This window comes from Lepidochelys kempii, chromosome 8 (genome assembly GCF_965140285.1).
Source record: "Lepidochelys kempii isolate rLepKem1 chromosome 8, rLepKem1.hap1, whole genome shotgun sequence".
In the NCBI taxonomy this organism is placed as follows: domain Eukaryota; kingdom Metazoa; phylum Chordata; order Testudines; family Cheloniidae; genus Lepidochelys; species Lepidochelys kempii.
Genome location: NC_136387.1, coordinates 88149873 through 88172176, shown reverse-complemented (window position 1 = coordinate 88172176; position 22304 = coordinate 88149873). Strand labels below are relative to the sequence as shown.

The following is a 22304-nucleotide window of genomic DNA, read 5'->3' as shown; positions in this document are numbered from 1 at the left end:
TGTAATTTTATAGCGTTGCAGCCAGAGGCCCCTAAGCCCGCTGACAGAGGCCAGCCACAGGTGTTTTATTGCAGTATAGACATGCCCTTACAGTCCCGGATTCCTCTAAAGTCCCATGATCCCAGAAAAGAGCTCTCAGAGTCTGGGAGATCTAAGATTCATTGGCTCTCATTGCAACCAATGTTCACCACTGCAAGAACGGTGAATTTCAGGTATAATTACCTGATATTGTATTTAACATCAATCTCAAATGTTTGCTTCATTGAAGATTTACTGATTTAAACTTAAAACTAAGACTTAATCACAGCCCCTGGGAGATTGTGATTTAATAAAGTTGTTGTGCATGAAAGAAAGGTAATGGGATCAGGTATGGTTCAGAAGCATAATTTAGCTGAGGCCTCAATTGAAAATAAAAGAAAAAGCTGTGCACCATCACAGGAGTGAGTAGATCTTTTCTTTATTTGGGTAAACAAACCTGGGTGTCAAATTAAGTGAAGACTAATGTGGCACTTTCATACCTTGTCGATAATACTTTGGATAAGAGAGAGTGGTCAAATACAAAAAGTAATGTAACTTTTACTAACGAGGTACAAAAACAGGTTACAAATAACATTTTCATTGATTCTTAAAGCCCGTATTGATTTGATCCCAGAAGTTATGCATTCAGGGCCAGGCATAATTAGTACTTTTTCAGTAACATTTATTGAAATTATTCTGTAAAAAAATAAATGTTATTTTCCCCACAGTTAATTATAATGTGCTTCAAGATATCTTTCAGTACCAGCCATATATTGCAATTTATGTATATAATTTTATACCTGTATTTATGATCAGTACTGATATGTTATACTCTTCTTAGGCCAGCTCTGCATGACATGCTTGGATCGCTATAACTACGTCATTCAGAAGTGTGAAAAATCCACAGCCCTGAGCACATAGTTTTGCCGACCTAACCCCTGGTGTAGTCAGCACTATGTCATCGGGAAAGCTTCTCCCATAGACATAGCTACTGCCTCTCATGGAGGTGAATTGAATACACCAATAGGAGATCTCCTGTTGGCGTAGAAGCGTCTTCACTTAAGCGTGTACAAAGTGTAAAAAACAAAGTGTAAAAAAAACATAGATAACCCTTTATAGCCTAAAGTAGATGCCCTCCATCAAAAAACACAGGATGTATACTATACACACTTGGTGACTATTACATTGAAAATGTAGATGAGCAACAGATTATTCATTACCAGAACTGAAAGAAGTAAAGAAAACGAAAGAAGTGAAAGAAAACGAGTTTCCAGCACATCAGAAGTAGAATGATGCATAAGTACTGACTGTTAAATTAAAAACAGATACATAACTCCCTCCTGCTGGCATTTAAAAAATGTTAAATATAATGCTCACATGTTAAAGATGAAAAGGTTTAGATTTAGAATGTAATAGACCAACTGTTTCTCTTGCTTGAATCCTTTTTACTCAATAAACTGACACTTAATTGTGTATACTTGTGAGAGCAAGATACATTTTAAAGCAAACTTTTAAAGATTTAGGCTTTGTCTACACTAGCACTTCTGTGAGCAAAACTTTTGTCGGTCAGGGCGTGGAGGAAAAAACAAAAACACACCCCTGACTGACAAAGGTTTCGTTGACAAAAGTGCTGGTATGGACAGCATCTCCCATCGACATAGCTACCACTGCTCGTTGGGGGTGGCTTAATTATGCCAGTGGGTGAGCTCTCTCCTGTTGGCATAGAGCGGCTACACAGCAGACCTTACAACCGGTATGCTGCTGTAAGGTCTGTAGTGTAGACACAGCCTTACATACTCAACTGTAAAAACTAATGGTCCTGCTACTCATTCTCTCTGATGAAGTGAGCAGAACAGCTAAGAAGAGTAAAATGAGTCAGAAAATCCCCTAAAAGGGAGCCTGGAAAAATGCAGAGGGGCTGAACCTCTGGGCAGAGACCCTAGATCTGTGATGTTTGGAATACTTCCACCTCGTAGCCCCCAAAACCTTCTTCCTGAAGAGGGAATAATCACCCAAAGCTGTGTGTGCACAAAACCTTGCTGAGATTCCTGGGCTCTTGGTGTTCCCACCCAAGGGGCTCCATCTCCCTGGGAGTGGGGGTATAATATAGCCCAATATAATTAACAAAGAACAACAAAAAATGCCATTAATTGAGTATTGAAGGAAAAAACTGACTGGTAAAATTCAAAATTACTGTTTGCAGTAAAAAAAAAAAAACAAAAATCCAACCCCCCACCCCCACAAAGATTGCTGAATTGCAGCAAGTCACTTGTACTCTCTCTCTCCTGGGCTTCTGCTTCAAATCTTTAGCAAGCAAAGGCATAAAAAATAGTGCCACTTTTATTCTTCCCTGAAATACACGCAATAGCTGTGTTGCATAAAACAAAGCTTTTATGATGCTTTTACCCTAGATGTCTGTGCAATGTCTAATTTTATATTATGTAAAATAGTAAAACCTGTAAGGAAAAAAGAAAGGTTATACATACATGTTTCTGTCTACACAGTCACAGATACTGAACAGTCTTTTAAAACATTAAGGATATAAAAAAAGCACTATATATATCTATAACTATATCTATATATAACCTGCTTTCTGACATCTGAGGAAAAACAAGGGACATCACTAATGTAATGACAAAGAAACAGATACTTCAGGAATTAATCTGGTGTATCCAAATCACATAACAGGTAGTATGAACTGAGAGAGTTTAGCTACACAAGTTGCCATATATATTTTGAATAATGAGCACGCTAGGGAATTTTCAGTTTAAATGAACATACAAATAAACTATGCCATATATTAATGGCCATTTTCCACTCCAAAAATGTAATAATTCAAAGTTCCTATCAAATCAACCAGTTATTAAAAACCACTACTAGTACAACTGTGATGTAGAAAGCAGGGCAGAACTCCCCTAATAAAGCTCCCCCGCACCCCCATCAAGATTTGCTTGTGAAGCTTTTAGAATAAGCCCACATATAGTGGGCAGGAAATGAGGCAATGGTGCTGTAAGATTGACACCACCACCCCATCTCTTCCACTGGCATAGTAGAAGCTCTCCTCTACAGTTCTGAGACTTGGTACTCCAGAATTTGGGGGAGGGCAGCGAAAGGAAACACCCACTTTCCACATCCTCTGCTTCTGCTGATCCTGTGACTATATGAATAGGAGTACATGTTGCTTCAAACCATGTTAACTCTTTCTGGGCCTCTTGGGGCTGCTACTGAGCAGCTGGTGGAGAAAGTTACCTGATGGCAACATGGGTTATAGGAGGATGAGCCAGCAGAGTAGCTGTGCATAAGCTCTGAGGAGCTCAGTGTATCTATGGAGATCCATAGGCAAGTCCTGCTGTCAACGGAACAATTTCAAGAAGAATCCTGAAATTTCTCTCCCCTTTTCTGTCCTTCATAACAGATCCATCTGACTGAGGTTCCCTTCATTTGCAGGAACAGAGGGAATGATTGTAGCCCAGAGTAATTTTAAAAAGCAAATATACAAATTACAGTACAGCTGCATAAAAACCACTTGAGGCAAAATTACAGAGAGACATCAACATGGATAGTAAGGGCATGTCTACACATGAAAGCTAAATCTCGAATAAAGGAGGTGTGAATTTAATATAAAATATCTATTCCAGAATAACTCCATATGTGGATTCTCTTATTCCAGAATAAGAGTGCCTCTTTCCAGTTTAGCTTAAAACACTTCCAAAGCAGTGACAACTAATGGGAAATCTATAATGATTTAGTCATAACACAACAGATACTTAAATAAATATTTAGTAAGTCATGAAGGTATTTTTAAAAACATGTTCCAAACAGCTATTATAAATACCCAATGCTTCTTTAGCATGGGGGCTGCTTTTCTACTCACTGGGGGCTGCCATTTCAGTGCCAATCCCAAAAGGTGGCTGAAATCTGTCAATGCTGCATATAGTCAGAGAATCGACTTTACCATTTGCAAGCAATGGAAATCCAAGGCCTTTCAAAACAATTGTAAAGTAGAGCTCCTAGTTTTAAAAATGTTGATTAATTTTCTAGTTGTTCATTTAACTGTGAAATAAACCAAAGCCTTTTTTTTATTTTTTTGGTTAGAAATAGAATTTACCTAAAAACGTTTATGAAAGGCTGATTTCAGTGCTTGAAAATGATCAAGCAATTTTTAAACTTCGGCTCTCTGTCGCACTGCCAAAAAAGCAGCTTGCCTGTTTAACATTTTAATAATACTGGATACATAAAAAACCTCAAAAACTTTTAAAAAAAACAAAACAAAAAACCCACCCACATTACTCTTCTTTATCAGAGATAGTAAGAAGGTGAGAACATAATCTACAGGAATGAGCACAGGCTTGGGACCCAGGAGCTCAAACAAATCATGGTCCGTCCCTGATTTACTGTATAAACATAATCAATTCATGTAATACTTCTATTTCCCAATTTCTTCATCTATAAAATGAAGGTATTTACTTTCCTATCTCACTGGAATATTGTAAAGACTAGTAAAAGTCTGTACACTGCTGTGAACATTCAAAAAAGCAATTTAGGTATCAAGTATTTCCATTAGACTAGCAACCAGTATAATGCTTGTCTCATACTTTCCACTGCCCTCCACAAAAATCTGAAACACCACTCTTTTTCTTCCTGCAGAGTCTCTCATATATTTTGGACAAGTATTTAAATACCTATATAATAAATAATATAGATTTTTTTGCAGAAGTAGACGGCACTCACCTTGGAAGTATGCTACTAAGCTAATAAGTGAGTGGATTTTGAGTGCTCATTTTTATGCAGATTGTAGAGAATGCATAGTTAAGAAAGGCTCTGATTATTTGCTTAAAACTCAATAATGTGTATAATTAATATATATTTTTGCCACACAGTTTCTCAGTGTTCTCTAGTATTTTCTGTAACAACAGCTGAACTGTGTGATGAATTCTAAGTTATGGCACAATGAGAATTAAAGATGGCGCCAACTCCAGATCTGAACACCTTTGAATTTTGGGAAATTTCAGGTCCATGTCAAAACTTTGAAGCTTAGATTCCTTTTAAGAACCACAGGCCCATTCAGGTAAAGTACCTGAATAGGCCTGTGGTTCTTAAAAATTCCAGTTAAAGAGGAATCTAAGCTTCAAAGTTTTGACATGGATCTGAAATTTCCCAAAATTCAAAGATGTTCAGATATGGAGTTTGGAGCCATCTTTACTTCTCATTGTGCCATAACTTAGAATTCATCACACAGTTCAGCTGTTGTTACAGAAAATACTAGAGAACACTGAGAAACTGTGTAGCAAAGGCTGAAGTAATACGAGACTTTACACACTGAAGTCTCTCTCACAGAGCCATTCCATATAGTTTGCTTTTTTATTTTGTTAGTCCATGTGCACAGAGTACAAAAGGACAGTATTTATATCTCATGAATGGAGCCCATTTGCTATGATCTCCAAGTAACCACTTGTTCTGCTCCTTTGCCATTATTTCTGCACCCTTGGGCAACATCAACCTGGTACTAATGGATATGTTTCTTAGCACGATTAACTGATAGGAGTGACCAACAAAAGTAAATGGTACATAGATAACGTGTTACATAACATTAGAAATCAGTATGAGAAGATTTTGGCATTTCTGCTCTGCCTTTCTAGCTCATGCAGCCACCCTAGTTCTCACTGTGATGTGGCATCAGATAGTTGATACAACAAATTTACATGGGTTGAAGGACACATTCCAACCACTACATTTATGTCCTTTTGATTGGATAGGGGTTTTTCCCCCGGTCTTCTTTAATATGTTTTCAGAAATGTTTAAAAGAAAAGGAAGAACATGTGCCCTGTGCCACTCAGTTATGTAGTTGATGACTGGTCATTTTCGCTCTGCCAAGAAGTCTTGCTGCACTTCCAAGAGAAACAATGGCTTGTTTCGGACCTCTCCCATGAACTCCTAGTGTCAATTCATAAAAAATGAAAGCTTATATTGTTTTTTTAATTAAGTTCCTAGCACTTCTGGCAAAGAACAAAACCTTCCAAATGTTAAGTGAGTGTGAACCAATGCCGTGCTTTTTTCCAAAATCTGCACATAGACTGCAGCAGTGAGAAAGACCTCTGGCAGGTTCTGTGCCTATTCAGAACTTAGAGCCAGTCAGAACATTGTCATTTCAGCAAAATAGGTTTTCACTGAAACCAAAATGTTTTGTGCAGATGTATCAGTTTAATCTCCATATATCAGTTTCCAAAAAATGTTTGTCAGGATTCAGGAAGGTCTTTAGGTCTGGGGCACGGGAAGGATAGGAGAGATGTGAATAACACCTTTATTCACTGTAAAAAAACATTTAAATATATTCAAAATGTCATTAAATACATTACATATACATAAAGAAAGGAATAAATAGCAATAAACCCACCCTGAACAAACATTACACATGGATCACTATAGCGATACCAGAATCAAGTTTGCTCAAGACATTATTAATACATCTGGTCAATCAAAACATATCCAGACTTCAAAGTGAGCGTATAAAAAGGTAACAAACCCAGAGGCAGGCAACGATCAGCATGCAGAACAACTCCAGTACATCACATCCCTTTATCCCTGTCACTTTGTCCTTGGGAAAGTTCAGAATGACCAGTTTGACCTGATACAGTAACACCACCACACAGTAAAAAAACCCAGGCTGGGTATTGCACTCCCAGAATAAACTCAAGTCTGGAGAAAAGCAGTTCCCAACCATTGAAAAGCTATCACACAAACCCAAAGAGACTAATCAAATGGGAACAATTGAGGAAAAAAATGAAACACTGCATCCAAATAGGATAGAATAGGATCTTGTAATTGGGACAGAGAAGAAAAATAGGTCTCCAGTTCCACACATCATAAAGGTCCCATTTCTTGGGCAGCAGGGTAATTATTGCCCTGTGATAACTGAGGGACAGCTCCATCCCCAGGCAGCACTCCAGAAACCACCCAGGAAAATATCAGGACCAATAAGATCCTAGAAATATTTATAAAATTTAGACGACAGCTTTTCTTTTCCCGAGGCTCTGCCTGTAGAGAGCTGCTGGACCACAACAGAGCTCCTGCAAGGACAGAAGGGCTCCAGACATTGTTGTTCCTCACTAGCGAGACAGGGCAACCTGTGGTACAGCTCCACCATTGCCAACATGTCACAGGACTCAAGTGAGTACAAAGCACCACAGAAAGACACAGATACTTTCTGGACTTCCACAGAATCAGATGTCAGATATGCCTGGGCAGCTGGAGACAGTGAATCTGCTGACAGTCCACAGTCTTCCTCTCCAAACCAAAGAAATGAGGGCAATAGGCCCAAACCAGAGCTCCCTGAAATGTTCTCCTCCAGGAAGTGCTCTGAAGGCTCAAATTTTGGTCCTTTTGATTGGTTAGGGGTTTTCTCCCTGGTCTTCTTTAATATATTTTCAGAAATGGTAAACAGAAAAGGAAGAAAATGTGCCCTGTGCCACTCAGTTATGTAGTTGATGACTGGTCCTTTTCACTCTGCCAAGAAGTCTTGCTGTACTTCCAAGAGAAACAATGGCTTGTTTCGGACCTCTCCCATGAACTCCTAGTGTCAATTCATAAAAAATGAAAGCCTCAAGGCTGTCACGAAGATCCACAGTGTCCCATCCCAGGGCACTCACCATGACGCAAGGCCCTCACAGCAGCCTGAGTGTAGCATTGGCAAAACAATTGAATTTGGACCTCTCATGTTCTGCCACTGTCTTAAGGACTTCTGCTGCTGCCAATGTTCCCAAAAAAACAGTTAACGCCTGGGTGAAATTCAGGTTCTGAAACAAGTTGGTGATAAAAACACCAGCGGGAAGCATAGGCAGGACAGGGCAGAGAAACACTGACAGAGACAATGATGATCAGCCAAGTGAGTGGGAGACAAGCAGAACTGAACAAACAATCATACTGGACTTTACAGCATAAAAGCAATCCAGTCTAGCCCCAGAGATTTGGTTGGGGTGGCCTTTGAGCCAAAATACTGCCTTAGCGTGGTGTGAGAGAACCTCCAGTCATCCACTAACCCAAAGTTCTACAAGAGACAATACAGCTCCTTGGCCAGCGAAGGGTGTGGCTCCAGACGGCTCCTGTCTAAAACAATATACAGTACAAATGAAGTCATCATCCCCGCCCCTGCAGACAATAATAGCATCCAGGACCAGAGCCAAGCAGGAACTGGGTATCTGCAAAAAGGAAACGTGGTCCTACCCAAGAGTAGGGCCACAGACAGTAAAAAACTAACCAACACAGCACCAATACACACCTCCATCTGGAGGATCTGACTTTACATAATCTCTTTCACAAAGGAAAGCTGCTCTCTGGGAGAAAAGTACAGCCACCCTAGCACTGACATCATCCTAGCACTGACATGGCTCATACAAGCTTCCCCTTCCTCTTCATTCAGACAGCTTCCTGGTCAACAGGATCCAAACAAATCTCTTGCAAAAAAGACTGTCCAGGTTTTATCAGAGAAGCTCAAGAACTTGTGCCCTTCAACAACCACCCTGGTACCCATTAATATTTCAGAGAGCCAGGGCTGAGCAGCACCACAGAAGTTAGAAGGATAAAGATAGAGCACAGAGGGAAACAAGTCAGAGTGGGACGACCTAGAGATACATGAGCCATAGGGGAGCTTTAAGGCCCTGAACAGTCCCCAGCATGCTTTCTGACTTTGCCTACCAACTTCTTGAAATGGAAACGTTTCCTGCTATCAAATAAGGTATCCCTCAAAACAAGAGAGGCCAAATGAACAAAGCACTGCAGATCAGGGAAACAGGCCTCAACTTCAATTCCCCTTTTGCCTTTAGTGTCATCTCAAAAGTAATTCACCTCCTGCATGCTGTACCACCCTTCCTGTCCAGCTGACTTGTGAGGACATCAGGGACCAGCAAGAAGTCAGAGACATCATCATCTTCTTCATCTCCTTTGGACTCCACGAACACAGAAGAATATCAGGCTTCTGCAATAGCATCCCCATTGTTCAAAAGGGAACCAGGCATAGGAGAAGTAGTGGGCACATCAATCAGATCCATCCTCAGAGGAGCAGGGAGTGGAGCAGCCTGAGGCTGAGACTCAGTATCACTACCATGGAATGCAGGATCTGAAGCCAGTGGACTCACCACACTTGGGGGAAGCAGGGCACCACTGGGAACCCCAGGCATGGAGCTTCTACCTGACACTGCACAAACCTGTTCCCAGGAGCCTGCATGGCTCCATCAGCTGTCACAGCCAGCAACTCAGGGACCTCCCAAAAGCTTAGCCATTTTAAAAACTGTCCCAGACGGATCCACTTCTCCAGAATTTGTAGCTGTTTGCTTCACAAAAAGGCACTCCAGTGTCTAGGACTTGTTTCCAATCAAGTAAAAACTATCAGGTCACAACAGGGGGCTGACCCCTGAACAGCACATCATCTAGGGCAACTTCTAGGGCAATGAGGCAATGCAGATCCCAGAGGGCAGGCATGGACTTCTGTTGGCCCTGTAATGTCCCAGCCTCCTCCCTTCTATTTTTGGGCCCCACAGTCTTACCGTGTCCCCAGATTTAGTGGTACATGGGCAAGATACCCTCAGGTGACCTGGCTCACCACACAGACATTTAATACTGTAAGTGGTGGCAAACATCATATAATCCAGTATTTATCTTGTTCTGTTACTTGCATGTCTATATTAGTCAAATTGCTGCCACACATCCCATCAATATGGTACTTCAGAATCAGGTTTAAAGGGCTGATCGGGGTTATTTTAAACCACATTAACTTGGCATCAGAATGACATGCCTCATGCCCAGACTGACAGCCAACTGGATCATCCTAATGGCAGAAACCACCTTCCCATAACAAGAGACACCAGACTCCAGGGTCTCAATGCAAATAAATGGAGGGGGCACTGGTTTAAAACAAAAACAAAAACTTAGAAGGAGGAAAGGAAAATGGGAACAAAAGACTCCTTCACCCAGAGCAGTGAATTTCATGCTGCTGCTTCTTAAGAAGGCTATGAGCAATAGCAGAGACAGACACTGGATCTACTCACTGGCAAGGAGGACTTAAAAATGGAGTCAGAGAGGAAGAAGAGATTTCTCTTTATTTCCCTCCACCCATGTTGTACCCAGGAACTTCTGGAGTAAGTGGAAGGGAGGAAAATAGGAATATAAGCATCTTCTCTTTTTTCAGCAGCCAGGTTTGCACATAGGGAAGGGTTTCGAATCAATTTATTCAACACCTGCTAGTCAGAAGCTACAAAACAGGACTCTGTTCAGAGGACTCAGGGAGAACATCTTGGTATGAGTCCAACTACCCTTGGCTGCTCACCTGAGCTTTGTCCCTGGACAATAGCCCCCCACCCCTCAGTTTAGTCCTCATGCTGTTAGGTGTTCTGCTAAATTTTGCTCATCACACAGTCCCAGGAATGTGGCTTTCCTCATCTGAAAGTTCTGCAGCCACTGCTCGTCATCACAGACGTGCATCACGATGTGATCCCACCACTCAGTGCTTGTTTCCAGAGCCCAAAAGCGGCGTTCCACTGTGATCAGCTCCTCCATGAATGCCACAAGCAATCTCGTGTCATAGCTACTACATGTGGAGAGATCAATGTTGAACTCCTCTTACCTTTGAAGTTTAAGGAATAATTCCACTGCCACTCATGATGTGTTAGTGAGAGCGAGCAGCATTATTGGGATCCATTCCTGCAGACCAAAGAGGCAGAGCGCGCAATACACAAACCGTTGAAGGATGGTGCCAAATGTGGACGGAAGCACAGGGATTGCTGGGATGCAAAGCAATGCATCACAGGCACTGGGACAGGGCCCAGGATGCCCCGCGACACCCTCCGCCTTCCCACAACTTTTAGCGGCAGAAGAGGAAGAGATGCTCTGTGGGATAGCTGCCCAAAGTACACTGCTCCAAATACCACTACAAGTGCCGCAAGTGTGAACACGCTATTGCGCAGGCAGCTGACAGTGTGAACACACAAGAGCGGTTCCCCTTCAGCGCTCCCTGAGCAGCGCTGTAACTGCCAGCGATGTAACTCTGCCAGTGTAGACATACCCTTAGTTGAAGCAGCTGTAGCTTTAAGAAAAACACTAAATATCACAAGACTCAGATAAAGTCAGTAGAGCAGGCAACACTGCAATGGTAAACTTAACTTTGCATTCATTCATGATGGGGGCAAACAATGCTTAAAATTGTCTCTTGATTGTGAGTCAGGTGTTAAACACTACTTGTCCTCATCTACACTGACAGCAAAATCAGTTGTACATTGTATCCTGGTACAGCCAAATTTTCTAGCGAAGACAAGCTCATGTCAACCTTGTTGGCAGTTTTAAGGAAGAGGCCAACTTAAAGAAAAAAAAAAGTGCCATCAAGACAGGAAAGGAAAGCAGGCATAACAAAAGCAAGAGGGACAGAGCAAGTGTTTTCTTTTTTAATATTTTAAATAGAGAGTTGACTGATGTATTAGTTCCAGGGTGTATAGCAGCGTAAGTATTTTTCACCCTGGCTAGACTTACCTAATGTGTACTGGCCTGAAGGTTAAATTTTCAAGCCCTATAATAAAGAGGTTAAGTGAATTCTTATTTTGCTAAATCTTTATTCTCTTTAAGACTATCCTGCACTACCATTTAAAAATGGCATGCTAGAGGTATGTCTACGCTGCAAAAATATCTGTAGCGCCAAGTCTCAGGATAGGTCCACACTGCAATTAAAAACCCGCAGCTGGCCCAGGCCAGCTGCTTCGGCTCATGGGACTCAGGCTAACAAGCTGTTTAGTTGTGGTGTAGACATTCAGGCTCAGGCTCAGGGGCTCTTGAATTGTGGTGTAGATGTTCAGGCTGGGCTCTAGGACTTAATTAAACAGCCCCTGAGCCCGAGCCTCACAAGCATGAGCCAGCTGGCACAGGCCAGCCGCAGGTGTCTAGCTGCAGTCAGAACTACCCCTCAGAGTTCACATCAACTGACTCAGGGTCACAGGGCTAAAAATAGCAGTGTAGATATTTATGCTAGGGCTCTGAGACTTGCTGCAGTGTTTTATTTATTTTTCTGTGTAGATGTACCCTAAAGCAGTGGTTCTCAAACTAGGGCCGCTGCTTGTTCAGGGAAAGCCCCTGGCAGGCTGGGCTGTTTACCTGCCGCGTCCGCAGGTTCAGCCGATCGCAGCTCCCACTGGCCGTGGTTCGCCTCTCCAGGGCAATGGGGGCTGCAGGAAGGGCAGCCAGCACATCCCTTGGCCCTCGCCGCTCCCTGCAGTCCCCATGGGCCTGGAGCGGCGAACCGCGGCCAGTGGGAGCCGCAATGAGCTGAACCTGCAGACGCGGCAGGTAAACAAACCGGCCCAGCCCACCAGGGGCTTTCCCTGAACAAATGGTGGCCCTAGTTTGAGAACCACTGCCCTAAAGTATTATAAATAACTATAATTGTCAAAATAAATGAATAAAGCACATTGTGTCTTCAGCATTAGCCTTCCTTTATATCATTTGTTCCTTTACTGATTTCATAAAATTCAGTGCAGTATTTGCACTGTAAAAATGATCAACAAAAGATATGAGGTGAATTGAAAATACTATCTTTTATTTTTTACAGTGCAAATATTTGTAATAAAAAATATATAAAGTGAGCACTATACACTTGTATTCTGTGTTGTAACTGACAGGTTTCAGAGTAACAGCCGTGTTAGTCTGTATTCGCAAAAAGAAAAGGAGTACTTGTGGCACCTTAGAGACTATAGCTCATGAAAGCTTATGCTCAAATAAACTGGTTAGTCTCTAAGGTGCCACAAGTACTCCTTTTCTTTTTGTGTTGTAACTGAAATCAATATATTTAAAAAAGTAGAAAACACCCAAAAATATTTAAATAAATGGCATTCCATTAACATCGCACACTTAATCTTTTTCATTGCAATCGCTTCACAGCCCTAATATTTATGTTTTAAAATTACATACTTACTAAAACCCATTTAAGTATTTTTGCTAGTTTATACAAGTGCAATACTTTAAATATGAAAGCAGAGTTATTTTGTGAAAGACAAGTCAAAGATTCTTGAAAAATTCTGCATCCAAAGTTTTCCAATTTATGCTAAACTACTGCCACATCAATCTATTTTAACTATGCCTCTGTAAACTCAATAGTCCATTATCTCAGTCATTTTTTTCTTTTAGGTAGATAAATCCAGCTCAGCAGGCTTATGCTATTAACACGGTATATGCCACTTTGGGCAGATCCCTCTATAGTCTTCCCTTTTCTTAAGAGAAAAAGGAGAACAAAGCAGCTGCAATGCAACACAAATTATTTACTCTTCTGCACCATTTACATAAGAGAGTAGGCCAAGTGAGGCCAACGGGACTGCTCATGTAAGGCTTATTAACTTGAGTAAAGGTTGCAGGATTGCACCATTATTTCTGTTGTGTTTTAGTAAACTCAAAGCAGAAATGAACTATGGCAGCCACAGATGAATTGCCGTATCTTTTCTAGACTTACTATACATTCCAGATGAAATAATATGGTCAACATTTCCATCTATGAACTGATATGGACTGCTCTACAACAGAATTTCATTTATTCCACTGAGACACTGAAGTCTAACAAATTGTGAATTCCTGTTTATGTAAACTTGACTTAAAAAAAAAAAAAAAAGAATGGAAATTTTCTTCCTGAAAAGCTTAATTACTTATTGAAATGATTAATGACTTAAAGCAATGAGCCAGTTTTAAGGATTTAAATTCATAAACACAGACAGTTCAAATAGCATGTAACTGTATATTCAACCAACTGTTAAGAAAATTTAAGCATGAAAACGTAACTACACAGAACAGAAATCTAAACATATCCTATTAGGGATAGGCAGTTTACAGAAAACTTTTCTGGAGGCTTCCTACAGAGCATTTAATTTATAAATAAAAAAATTTACAATTGATTAAAATGACTGAATTCCTGTCTGCTATGTACAAACAATTTAAAAACAAATAGGCATTTGGCAAAAAAGAAAAAAGAGAAAATTTCTAACATCTAATTCGATTGATGGTCTCCTGCCTAGGATTGCAAAGCAAGATGTCATGAACGGGAAATAAATAAATGATAGTTTGTTCCACCTTAGGATAAGATCCTGTAAACACTAAGTGTCAAGTAATAGTGCCTCCATTTAACTTGTTCACACCAGTGCCTACCAACTATCCACCAAGTCACGTTCTCCCCCTGACTCAGCTATTAGCTACGATACACAGTACTTTGGAAACCAATCCCTGCACCATTGCTCACCTCCCACCTACTATTTATCTAGATGTTGCAGGCCAACCACCATTTTTAAATGATCCAACCCTTTAAATCTACATATGTAGTAGTGGCGTGCTGTGTAGGAAGGGAGCATCGCCTATTTTGGCAAAGAACAGAGTAATTTTGGATTCTAACCTTGGCTTTGCAACTGACTCACTGGGTGACCTTGTGGTCAAATCCAAACTTCTCCACCTCTCAGCTTCTCCACCTTCAAATTGGACAAAATAAAACGTATACACCTCACAAATTTAGTGCACGTTGAGATCTTTTGATGAAAGATAACATAAGCCTTCTATTTTTTCATGCAGGGAACACTGGGCACAACATTGGGGCTCTGTTAGTTGCTGTAGACCCAAAGAATTTTTAAACTTTTTAAAAGAAATACAATTATATGTAAGACATCAGGAGGTTCTGATTGGAGTGAATGTTTTTAAATTGCTACATCTTTAAGTCTATAGATATTGACAGTGTTACTTTAAAAAAAGGAAAGAAAATTACCTCCAGGAAGAAATAGAGAAGATACTTTACACTTTCAGAGAGACTTCCACTCAGGAACCTCAATGCACTATGAATATCAGCAAACCAAGCCGCACTACGCTCCTTTGAGTTAGGGAGGTCTCATTTGCAGGAAAGGAAATGGAGATACATTGAGGTGTACCGTTCTGGGCCTTAACCACACACAAAAAATACTCATAATATAAGATACCCTACCAGAAAAGCAGTTCTGGCTTCTCAGATGAATATGTAATTGACGTAATTGATGGAGGATGGTGGAATAGTGTTCATTTATAAGCAATTAGCTCCAGCCATTTTATTAAAGCACAAAGATGAATGCCAACCTGGATCAAACAGAAAGAGTCATTGAGTAAGACTAGATTATATAACTTTTATACTTCCCCATGGGAACACTTATGCATTGTACAATACATTTTCTTCTGGTTTTGTTCAATTTAATTGTAAAAGCAGGGTTTCTACCACTTCCGCTGGATGACTATTCTACATAGCAACAAGTCTCATGGTCATAAAATTCCACCTGATATTCAGCCTACAATTTCCCTTTTTACTGTTACCCAATTTTTCCTAATTATAGCCCCTTGAATCATAATCAACAATTCTTTTCCCTCCTTGGTATTGACATACTTCAAATACTTGCAGACAGTTACGACTCCACATCCCCTAAGCTGCCACTTAGCCAAGACCTACAGTATGTTTAACATTTCCTCATTCACACCTGATTTGAACACCCTCACTCATGTTGAGTAGTAATTTACTCTGCAAGCAGTCCCATTCAATTCAATCAGACTACTTGCAGAGCAAGGTGCTACTCAGCAGGAGTGAAGGTATCAGAATCTGGCTCGGAGGAAATCAATCCCTTTAGAACCATAATAATTGTGGCTCCCCCCGCACCTCCCTACAGTTTCTAGCAATGAAAGGCTAATTAAGGTTTATTGTTTGTATCCTATATCAACACTAGGAATAGTATAACTCACCTTTGTTATTTTGCCTTACATGTGAGTATTTAATCTCAAATAGTTAAATGAAATTTACAGTTGCCTTTGAGCCTCAATACAAACTGCCCAATCTCCACCCATGCAAGTGAGAAAAGTTGTTCCAGACACTGTGTTTTCCTAAGAACACCTACCTGCATGAGCATTCACAGATAACTATCTATTAAGAATGCAAGATCCAGCAGGACTTCATTTAACGTGTTACAATTCCCTGTTTAACAAGGGTGGGTCACAAAATGCAAGACGACGATTGGGCAGGGAACTGAAAATACCAGTCTCTGCAGCTGTAAAGTCAACGTTTAAATACTAGCCCATATGAAAGAATGGGTTTTCTATATACATTACCCACCAAGATAAAATTCAGTTTTACATTCTCCAAACATCCAAGGATCTCACCCTTCACTTTAACTGTCAACTTTTACGAGATGTTGTATGATAGAACGGTTGTACATGAAGCAGAGTGAAAAAATAATGCCTAGAACAAGTTTATGACTAAACCTGAAACTAAATCATGTCAAACTGAAATGTTTGTACTGCAAGTTTTAAAAAAAATATGGAAAAGGGATGGAAAGAAAGATGGTATAAACAGAACAAGCCTAGCTGACATCTAAATAGCAGGGACAAAATTCTTGACCTACGCATATATCTGATACTAGTATACACTACCAAAGTAGCACAATTGTGTTCTGACTAGCAGCAGCCCTCCACAGCCCCCTTTTTAAACTGATTTTTCCTGCCAGGAACATGCAGCAATATGTGGTTTTCTGTCCCATGGACACAGTATCATCACCTATTGATGTAATGTTACTAAGGCTATGTCTACACTGGTAACTGAGCAACAAAACTTGTGTCTTTCAGAAAGTTAAAACACAAACACCCCCACCCCCCATCCCCAAAAAAGACAAAAGTTTTGCTGTGACAAGTTGAACAGGGTGTTGTCGGCAGGAGCAATATCACCACATTGAGGGAAAAAAGCTGCCCGAGTCCAGCAGTGATAAAACTGGACTGAATCCAGAGAGATGCCAAACAATCTGCCGGTTTGGTACCACTGGGAATTGCAAGTCCTCAGCCCAACTCAGGATTTGAGAAAAGATCCTGCTCCTTGCTCTCACTGAAGTTAATAAATTTTATTACGGATTTCAATTTAAGCAGGTGCAGGCCATTGGTCCTTGCACCAAAGCAAGAGGGTTGATAGCCCTTGTCATTTTTATCCTTTATTTTATAAATGCAGATGCTAATTTCATTTCTAGATGGCTTCAATCCTTTTATGAATCTTGCCAAGTTACTTATTTCTGTGGCAGCCAGTTTCACAAGTTAATTTTATATTGCATAAAAAGGACGTTTTATTCATTTTAAAATTTGTCAATTTCATTTAGTCTGTCTTTGTTCTTGTATTATGGGATAGGGTAGGTCAGTTCATTAGAACCAGGCTGCTGGAATAATTCCTATTGGTTTGCTTCTGCTGCAGGGCCTAACCAACAGACCAAGAATCAGGAGCTGGGGAGCTTTGTCTGTACAGCAACTGAGCTACTACCTTCTGTAAAACTTATGATGTTCAATATCTTCCAAGACAGACCCAATATCCCAAGAACACGTAAGCCTGCTGTGAAGCCAGCATTTAAGATATTCCACAGGTTGTACTCTTAGAGCCATAGACACATTGTTTATGAGTTAGGCTCCAAGGTCCTGAGCTTTTGCAGGATCAGGGCCCAAGAATTCAGACCTTTAGTAGCCACAGAATTAGTTACTACATAATTACATATTTGAATTATACATATTATTTAAAATGAAACAAGTAGCTGAAAATGTATGTTTATTATAACTCAGTATCTGTGCTAAAAGATTAAAAATAGAATTAAAGTGTGTATACTTCTGAGACAGCAATATATCCAAAAAAGAGATGAAGTTAGAAGTCTCAGAACAATTTCAAAGTGTTTCATTACTAAATGTATGTAACTTGATTAGCTTTATAATTATGCAGATAAGATTGCTTTATTGCACTAAATTTCTAAGGGAAAGCAATTCATGAAATGTATTCTGACATTTAGCACTTGACTAAAAAGCTCCCAAATTACTCTAAAATATACAATGGCGAGATGAAATAGGAGATTTAGTAGTCATTAACTGTATACTAATCCTTTAACCTCATTTAGTTTGTGTTGGACCAGCAGACAATACTACTACTATACAGTACTGGTCACTTACTCATGGAGTTTTATTTTCAAGCTAATCTACAATTAACATAAATACAAACTAATAACCTATTATGATTAGCTCTAAATTAATTGCAATATTGGGGAAAATGTGACAAATCACTTTAAATATTATTTTATACATAATGCTAAAAAATACAATAAAAACATCATTTAAATGGATCTTAAAGACTTTCTCTCATTAAAAACATCGTGAATATTAGCCTGGCATAAGATATTGCAGTTTAAGAATGACTAACGTCAATTTATATATAAGACAAGTCACAAGTGTTGGTGAGGCACATTTTGATTAATAATATAACATGTTTCTACCTAAATGCACTAATTAGACCTAATCTGCAACTTGTCGCATGAAGACAGACTACTAGACCAGCACAGTGCCCCAATGAAGTTCTTGTCTGCCCACACAAATAGTTGCAGGACTGGGGCCTTAATCAACACAACTTTCCTTTGTGGAATTTTGTGATTCCCACTTTACAGATGTGGAAAATGAGACACAGCTGTAAGTGATTTGTCCATGGCCATACAGCAAATCAGCGTCAATGCTAGGATTAGAGCACAGCAATTTCTGACTCCAGCCTCATGCTCAGATCACTAACATACACTATAAAGACATACTGAATAAAAATTAATCAGTATTCACAATGGATGGACAAGATACTTATTCCAAATATGTTTTTGTTTAAGCAGAACTTTTATAGCTACATACTCAGTGTATTTTTTAATAAATGAGTGGGGTTTTTAGTAGGAATATGTAACTAACTGAAATTAAATAAAATCAGTCTAAATATATGTTGGCTTTAATGCAAAATTGAAATTTGGGGAAGTTAAAAAAAGCACAAACTTGCTAACTAAAATGTTTGCTGATTTAGATTGGTCATTATCTGATTTATCCATTCACTTCTGCAGCTGAAACACCAGAGATTGCTACACACAAGCATAAGAGGATGTGCAATATTTTGAAGGTTTAATACACTTTAAAAGCAGAGCCAAACTCTTTCTTAAAACAAATACACTTTTTGACATCAGCTAAAAGATTATCTGTAGACAGTATACCAGCCTCTGAAACAACTGTCATTACACTAGTGAATGTAAATATTCTGTCCCCAAAAGCAGCTTGGGGAATAGAGGATAAACAGGTAATAAGGATGAGAAGATAGATAACAGAGTTTAGATCCAGATGGAATTTTCAACAAGTTGCATATTTCTTCCCAGCAGCAAACAAGCCAAACATGGCAAACAGACAAACACTAAACATGACAGGACACCTTAATTAACTCCCTTCTTTCTTTCTGTTACCACATTTTCCTTAAGACTAGTTTTGCCACTAGTTTTGGGGGGAAATATAGTAAATATGAAGTAATAAAGTGACAACTATCACCAGACAATCCCCAGACCATGTGTTCTACCATAGGTTTTAAGTTCTGTCATAATTGTTCCCATCCAGGACCAAGGTATTTCCTTTTCCTGCCTGTAACAGTATCAAGGACTATTACCCCATAAATTTAGCAGTATCACAAAGATGGGGCAGAAGGTGTTTGCGTGGGGGTTGATTCAACTCTAAGGAAGTGGCTGAAGGGACAGCAGCAAGTGGAAAACTAGGCTAGCCAGCCAGGGTAGGCGCTATTTCCACACCTGCTGGGAAGTTCCTGTAATAAGTCACTCCCAATACCCTGCCATCACTTCCAACTCTGGCACTCATATAAGCAGGCACACTCTCCATGCAGGGAGAGAAGTTCAATAACCATTTGCCCTGTGTGCTAACCACACTGGAGGAGCATGTGAATATCACCCCTCACTCTCCCACCGCCAGCCACGCCACGGCGCGCAGGCGTGGGGGAGGACGGGGGTGTTTCAGGAGGCACCTTCCTCCAGGGCCAGCCTCAGCAGGGGCGGGGCAGGGAGGGAGATGGGGGTCTCGGGCACCACACCCGCAGAGCCAGGCATGCCGGGGGGGGGGGGTGTTTCGGGCACCACACCTGCAGAGCCAGGCATGCCGGGGGGGGGGGGGGTGTTTCGGGCACCACACCTGCAGAGCCAGGCATGCCGGGGGGGTCTCGGGCACCACACCCGCAGAGCCAGGCATGCCGGGGCGGTGGGGGGAACTGGGGGGGGGGGGTCCTCGGGCACCACACCCGCAGAGCCAGGCATGCCGGGGCGGTGGGGGGAACTGGGGGGGGGGGTCCTCGGGCACCACACCCGCAGAGCCAGGCATGCCAGGGGGGTGGAGGGAACTGGGGGGGGGGGGTCTCGGGCACCACACCCGCAGAGCCAGGCATGCCGGGGCGGTGGGGGGAACTGGGGGGGGGTCCTCGGGCACCACACCCGCAGAGCCAGGCATGCCAGGGGGGTGGAGGGAACTGGGGGGGGGGTCTCGGGCACCACACCCGCAGAGCCAGGCATGCCGGGGCGGTGGGGGGAACTGGGGGGGGGTCTCGGGCACCACACCCGCAGAGCCAGGCATGCCAGGGGGGTGGGGGAGGTCTCGGGCACCACACCCGCAGAGCCAGGCATGCCGGGGCGGTGGGGGGAACTGGGGGGGGTCTCGGGCACCACACCCGCAGAGCCAGGCATGCCAGGGGGGTGGGGGAGGTCTCGGGCACCACACCCGCAGAGCCAGGCATGCCGGGGCGGTGGGGGGAACTGGGGGGGGGTCTCGGGCACCACACCCGCAGAGCCAGGCATGCCGGGGCGGTGGGGAGAACTGGGGGGGGGGTCTCGGGGACCACACCCGCAGAGCCAGGCATGCCGGGGCGGTGGGGAGAACTGGGGGGGGGGGGTCTCGGGGACCACACCCGCAGAGCCAGGCATGCCGGGGCGGTGGGGGGAACTGGGGGGGGGGTCTCGGGCACCACACCCGCAGAGCCAGGCATGCCGGGGCGGTGGGGGGAACTGGGGGGGGGGGTCTCGGGCACCACACCCGCAGAGCCAGGCATGCCGGGGGGGTGGGGTCTCAGGAGTCACCTCACCCGCCGAGCCAGATACGCCGGGGAGGGCCGGCGCTGAGAGCGGCCGCACGGGCACGGCGCTGGCCACTGCTCTGCGGGTCGCCGCCAGCCGCGATTTCCCCCCAGCGCCTGCGGGGCTTACCCGAGCCGAGCCAAGCCCTTTCCCTGCCACCCCCTGCTGGGCCGCCGCACTCACCGCCGCCCTCTCCGCCCGGGACTCAGCCTCTGTGGGCGACCGGAGCTGGCCGACCTCTCACCCGCTCCTCCTCCCGCGGCTGGCTCCGCCTGGCCCCGGGCGGGGGAGGCGGCGGGGCTGGCCGGGCCCGGAGCTCTCCCGCCCGCCACAGGACCCAGGGTTTGCCGGCGGCGCCCGAGGCAGGCGGGGAGACGCCCTCTCTGTGCCCCTCGCCCAAGCGGGCGGGGCTCTGCCTGCTGCGCTGCCCCCCCGCCTCACGCCGCCCCAGTACCAGGGATCCCATCGCTTCCCATCATAGCGCACCCCCGGCCTCACACCGCCCCCGTGCCAGGGAATCCCCCACCCACCACGGCGTCATACCCCCCGGCCTCACACGGCCCCTTCCCCTGCTCCTTCTTCCCCCACTCCTTCACATCGCCTCAGTGTCAGGGCTCGCCCCATGGCGTCATCCCTTCCCCACCCCCCCATAGTCTTGTACCCCCCTGCCAGGGCATACCCACACTGCCCCCCTGACAGGGTGTCACACTGCACCCTCACACTGCCCCCCATCACACCCCCATACTGCCCCAGTGCTGTAGCATCACTCCACTCCCACCCACAACATGCTCTCACACCACCCCAATGCCAGGGCATCCCACCACCCTCCACTATGCCCTCCCACCACCCCCCCTGCACCCTCACACTGCCTCAGTGCCAGGATTCATGCCACTTCCCCACGCCCTCAGACCACTCTTGTGCCAGGGCATCCCACCGCTCCCACAACACCCCGCACCTGCCCCAGTGCCAGGGGGTCATACCACCCCCACCACCATGCTCTCACACTGCCCCAATGCCAAGGCATAAAAGCATCCCACCCAACGCCATCATACCACCCCACTGCCAGCACTCATCCCACCCCCCCATACCCTCACACTGCCCCAGTGCCAGGGGCATGACTCCTCTACCATGGTCACCAGGTCTCTGCAATATTGCTCCACCCAATGTTCACAAAGAGGAAAGCATAGCAAAGCTCGTGACAAAATTGCATGATATGCCACATCTACTGTTAAATAAAGACTTGTTTAATCAACCAAATGGTCATCTGCCCTGATGTTGCCCATTGTGGATAAGTTTACCGGACAAGGGATTTCCAATAGAGGACGAGTGGCGAGC

At 43.4% G+C, this 22304-nt stretch overlaps 1 protein-coding gene across 11 annotated transcripts in view; it reads right to left on the bottom strand.

Annotated features, from left to right (window-relative positions):
- Positions 1 to 21325, bottom strand: part of GNG12 (G protein subunit gamma 12) — a 63230-nt gene extending 41905 nt beyond the window's left edge. For 2 of the 11 annotated variants that reach the window (XM_073357381.2, XM_073357388.2), the window contains exons 1-2: positions 21153 to 21322; positions 14999 to 15126 (exon numbers count right to left, since the gene is read on the bottom strand). The gene's annotated coding sequence lies outside the window, so the exon portion shown is untranslated. Of the gene's footprint in view, positions 1 to 14998; positions 15127 to 20977; positions 21073 to 21098 lie in introns of those variants that run through there. The other 9 variants (XM_073357384.2, XM_073357387.2, XM_073357390.2 and 6 more) reach the window with 8 other exon arrangements.
- Positions 21326 to 22304: the final 979 nt, after the last annotated feature.